This window comes from Eurosta solidaginis, chromosome X (genome assembly GCF_040869045.1).
Source record: "Eurosta solidaginis isolate ZX-2024a chromosome X, ASM4086904v1, whole genome shotgun sequence".
In the NCBI taxonomy this organism is placed as follows: Eukaryota; Metazoa; Arthropoda; class Insecta; order Diptera; family Tephritidae; genus Eurosta; species Eurosta solidaginis.
Genome location: NC_090324.1, coordinates 178,642,047 through 178,648,051, shown reverse-complemented (window position 1 = coordinate 178,648,051; position 6,005 = coordinate 178,642,047).

Below are 6,005 nucleotides of genomic sequence, written 5' to 3'. Positions count from 1 at the left end.
TTGTTTTATTTTTTCTTTTTGCAGAGAGAGTATAAACCCTGCGCTGAATAAGTCCCCCAATCCCTACATAAAAGAACACTTTTGGGTAGGCATTAGGGTGTGTTTTAAAACTTTTTTTATATATAAATCCAATTGAGTAGATAAGAGTTTGGTGATTTTGGCGACAGAAAGACCCAGGAATATAGTCCAAAAGAATCTTTGTCATAGATCTCTTTTATATGAAATTTTTTTTATTTATGGGCACATTTTGATTTTTTTTTATCTTTATTATATATAAATGCCTGGTTCATACGTACATACATACTGGTTTTAATACGTTTTTTATTTGTATATGTTTGTGTAAATATAATTTTTTTGTGAGGAAAGAACACATACACGTTAAACTCGATTTTGCATATCAGTTTGTTTGAAGAAATTGAATTTAATCTAAACGAAGCTTGATTATTTCACTCATGTATACATTCTAAGATTATGGTTATTAAAATGCGCTATTGAAAGTGAAAGAGTAACTAATATGGCTTGTTAGTTTCTTTTGGGACGGGATGTAAGGATGGAATGATGAGAAGGTAAGTAGGAGCATTTGGCATAGCATTAGGGTGACCGCAGAGTAGGTTACATGATGCGAGCGGTCCAAGGTTGGGTGGGATTCCTCTGGTGCGGTGGGTAAGTGAATCAGAAGAGGTTGGACGTAAGGAAATGTATATACATATGTGTGCGTCCGGTTCCACGATGGCGGGTTGAGAACCACGGCCCACAAAATGTACTGAGCTAGCTAGGGACGCCATCGGAAACCAAAGCAAAGTGTACGTGACATATATTTATAATGGCGCCCAAACTAAAACACCTAAAGGGGCCGCTATATTTATTATTTTTTTTAATTCAACAGAGCGCAAGAAATGAAGCTGAAATTGGCGCCTTCGCAAGAAATAAAATATTCTTCAGTGACATATAGTAGAAATACAAATTTATATTTATTTTTTTTTATTCAATTAATATCGCACTTACAAATGTATTTAAGCTTTTGAAAAAACGTTCATTTGAAAAAGGTTATGGTGTAAGCTGGTATCTAAGCTAGCTAAGTGACTTGCTCGTGTATTTCTTACAAAGTGTAATTGCACCAGTAGTTATGAGCCAGCCCACCAGATCTGATACAATAACCCAACGGTGGCATATACACCAAACATGAGGGTGATCTATTTGCATCGTCATTTTTACAACACAAAACTTTATTTTAGATTTCTTTTTTTGCAGTTTTTTTTATAGAGGTTAGTTTCAGAGATATTGCTACAAATGTGAAAGCCAAAACATGGATTTTTGAGTTTTGTGTTCCATAAGTAGTAGATTTTGTGACCACAACTACATCGCGAATGGTAGATGTTGTGAAGCAAAAAATAGTTTTTTTTTTTATTTGTTTTGTTTATTTATTTTATCAGTGAGGATTCCTTTCTAACCCACACATGAACGAACAGCTATGCTCCAGAACCCTGAGCCTCCTCAAGTAGTCAGGCCATCCGAACTCCCGCCAACTCATAATATTCTAAATTATTTAATTTTTTTTATACATTTGTTTATGTTGGAGAGTTTTTATATTAATTTTGGTAGTTTATTTTTGGAGCCAGGTTTTACAAAGATTTGATTTTTTTGGTGTATGTGTTAAGTTAATACGTCATTATACGTGTATGAACATTCCTTTAGCATAGGATTTTTAACCTACAAATATACTATATTCATTCATACCTCTTCATCAATACACATATTATTTTTTTAAATCTATAAATTTTTTTGGTTCATTTTGTATGACGCGCTTATACGTGGGTGCATGTTCGTAGACACTCAAGGCTCATAGGAGTTAGCATACATTTTGTGTTTTTGTATTATAGTTTTCCCTTTTAAGGTTACGTAGATAATTTTTATATATATATATACATTTTACATTGTTGTTTTTTTTTGTGCCTCGTTACACACAGATTTGTTTAAGTTCTCAAATTTTTTTTTAATCATTCTTATGTATCAAACGCCACCGGCCCATAATACGCAAGCAAGAACGAAAATAGCCAACGTGCCATCAGAAGACCCAAATAAGCAAATGAATGAGGGTGATCCCGCATTCATCGATCTTTCAGATAAGTTCGTAGGTACTAAACACAAAGGCGATGAAAATGTAGGCGGTAGTGAGCAATGCGCACCACAAGGTATTATACAAGCGGTTACAACTAGTACGGGGACAGAGCCCAACCAATATGGTCAAGCCCAAGTTACCCAATCGGTACTCATCCGGCCACCGTCGTTACCCTTTAGGAGCCCCCCTCCGTTTCACAATTTCGCAACTAATGTTACGGCCTATAGGCCTAAAACACCAAACATACGCGAGGAAGTAACACCAATAATAAAAAGTATGATGGCGGAAACTCAACAAGCCCTTTCAGTTGAAATGCGCGCAGGCATGCAGGCGATGTGTGAAATCGTACGCAGTGCCAGTGTCAAAGTGGGAGCTGCCATCCAAACAAATAGGCCACGAATACCTAACAAAAAAGGAGGCATAACATTAGCAGCGAGTCAGTAGAGTCGAGGCGTTCGATACCTGAAAAGAAAAGATTTAATGAAAACGTCAACAACAAATTTAATGTACATAATAATATTCCTGATAGGTCGGCGATAGGTGCGTTACCGGCGTTCAACAATCAAACAAATCAGCGCCCAATCCTGTGCCCTCCAGGGCAAACCATCGTTCCTCCTCACAGAGTATACTACCTTAACCTCAATACAGAGCTGGTACCTACCGAACTGAAATGAACATAGAAAAGTGGGTGATCAGTTATCAGGATCAACGCAATTCTATGACCATAGAGGACTTTGTATTTAGGTTGGAGTATTTGAAAAAGCAGTATGGGTGCTCGTGGGCTGAGATCATTAGAGACTTTAATCGGCTGCTAAGTGGAGAGGGACGTGAATGGTAGTGGTTGTACATCCGAACAAATCGCAACTTAGACTGGCCAAGTTTACAATTCGCGTTACAATGGCAGTTCGGATCTTAGCTCACGGTCTTCGATCTAATGAGAGAGATCACAGAACGCAAACAGAAATTCGGAGAGACGATTGATGACTTTTTTCATGCTGTCGGCATATTGCGTTCGCGTCTAAGGAATGAAATGGTTCGGATTGTCAAAAGGAACTTGCGGGAATCGTTGGACAAATTGGTATACTCCATTGCAGTTTACTCCATAGAGCAACTCCGCATGGAGGGTAAGGAAGTTGAAAGGTGTTTTCCTCGTAGGGATCGGGTTTCTCAAGGCGGATTTGTGCCTCGTTCATACCAGGTGAATGAAATTGTTGCTACGTCACCGGAAGAGCAGGAGTCTCCCGGAGATGAGGATCAACACTCCGTGGAGGAGCTCCGTTATCAGCGCGTTACCAAACACCCATCATCTCGTGAGCAAGCAATTCGTAAAAACCTAGTTTGTTGCAATTGCGGTGTTGAAGGAGATGCATTCACCGATCGCATGTCGTTTCAGAGGCGAATACTTCGTTTTAAGTGAGGGAAGGTGGACGTCATCACGCCGAAGTGTCCAGTATGCAACCTATCGGGAAACGCGAAACGGAGGCGATGACAGCGGGGGTACCGCGCTCCACATAATTCCCGCTAGAGTAGAAGCGTCGACAAACACATTCGAGGAAGACCTCGTGAGAAGGGGCGATCAGCAGATATTACTTATAAAACCAAAACCAACAAATGAAGTTATAAATAAAAAAATAAATAACCTTGCCAGACTGTCGCTTGAAGAACGTATGAGGAGGTACGAAGAAGCCCGCGAATGAATCTTTGCTGACTGCGTGCTACTAGGTCGTCGTGGGGTGTCACGTAAGATACTGAAGGCAAGGGATCGATTTCGAAACCGGAGGATGCTACGTCGAGCAGTTGTTGCCACTGTTAAAAGGGCAGACCGACGGGGCTACTGGACACAGGTGCTTCAGTTAGTTTCTTAGGTCGAGGATGCCGCGAGTTAGTCGAGGAGTTGAGGGTACCTATCGAACGTTTCATTTCATAGGTTAAAACTGCAGGTGGTGGCGCGCATACGCTATTGAGAAAGCTGATCATACCTGTCAAATACAAAGATTTAGAAACTAATATAACGTTTTACTTATGTCCATACCTTGAACAAAACATTTATCTCGGGATAGACTTCTGGCGCGTTTTGCAATTGGCTCAAAATATCATAGATATTAATGAAATCGATTTTTCTAAGTTAGAGCAGCAGATGGTGGCGGTGATAGACGGTGAAGATAGGAATGAACGGCGTGAGCTTCATGACCTCACGGCAGAACAACAACAGCGCTTAAATCAGGTCATCGAAAGTTTCAAGACGTTTGAAAAAGATGGTTTACGTCATATGCCGCTGGAAAAACACTCCACTAAACTCGTTGAAGATGCACTTCCTCTGAAAGATCGCCATTACCCACTATCACCGGCAATGCAATCCATAGTTTACACAGAAATGGACAAAATGTTAGAATTGGGGGTAATTGAAGAAAGTGAGAGCCCATGGAGTAATCAGACAACTATAGTGCGTAAACCCGGTAAAAATAGGTTTTGTTTAGATGCCCGAAAATTAAGTGAATTGACCATTTAAGACGCTTACCCGCTGCAGAATATCGAAGGCATAATTAGTAGCATAGATGATACCCATTTCATTTGTAGCGTAGTTCGCTTTTTGGCAGATCGAACTGGAAGACAAGTGTAAACCATACACCGCTTTCACAGTCCCGGGGCGTCCCTTATATCAGTTCGTGGTCATGCCGTTCGGCCTATGCAATGCGGCGCAACGGTTATGCCGATTGATGGACCGAGTCATACGACAGAGATTGAAGGCAAACGTCTTTATATACTTGGACAATTTACTTATAATCACTTCCGATTTCGAATCGTATCTGCATACGTTGCAAGAAGTCGCCATTTGTCTGAGAGACGGCAAGATCCCGACAAGGTAAGAGCAATCGTGAACCTCCCGGTACCGAAAACCGTGAAGCAAGTTCGGAGCTTCCTAGGAACAGCCGGTTGGTACAGACGGTTCATTAAGGATTTTGCTGGGATAGCGGCCCGTTGACCGATGCCCTTAAGAAAACAAACAAATTCGAAATGACCTCAAGCAGTCGAGGCGTTCTATAAATTGAAAAGGACGCTTACCTGTGCGCCTGTCCTAAGACACCCGGATTTTACTAAATGTTTTTGGGTTCAATGTGATGCCTCTGATTATGGCATAGGAGCGGTGTTATTTCAAAAAATCACGATGATTCCGAAAACTCTATTTCTCTCTTATTTCTCTCAGATACTAAACGATTGTGAACGCAAATATAGCACTACCGAGAAGGATTGCATCGCGGCTGTGATGGCGGTGCAAAAGTTTCGCCAATATATTGAGCTGATGCCGTTAACAGTGGCGACAGATAACGCCAGTCTTAAGTGGCTCATGTCGCTAAAAGATCTGAGTGTAGATTAGCGAGATGGTCTTTGCACCTTTGTTTAAGTTTTACTTGATGGCATGTGGGCTCACTTCTTGCCTCTTTTCCGATTTTAAATAACCGACTCTTGCACCTTTTTAATTTAATTGAAGGTTATATTTATTTTCCAACTTTAGGTTATAAAATAAGTATAATTTAATTGCTCGATATTTTTACTTGCTTCACTTTTTGTTTTACAAATTATAATTTTAGAAAGGATTAGAATTATGACATTAACATACGCGCGCTCAACGATAACTGATTGCGCGGCCGTCCATCACCGCTCGCTACGCTGTGCAGTGAGCATACAAATATACATATACAAAAGTCCATAAGTAAATAGAACAGAAGCGGTAGTTTTCCAATCACTTCTTAAGAGTTTTACATTAGGATTTTAGGGTGAGTATGGTAAGTATAATTTTTGGTAAGTATTTAATTTAAATAGAAGTATATATGTAGGTACCAATGTAGGTATGTAAAAAGGTAAGTATAAAATTCCAATTTGAGTA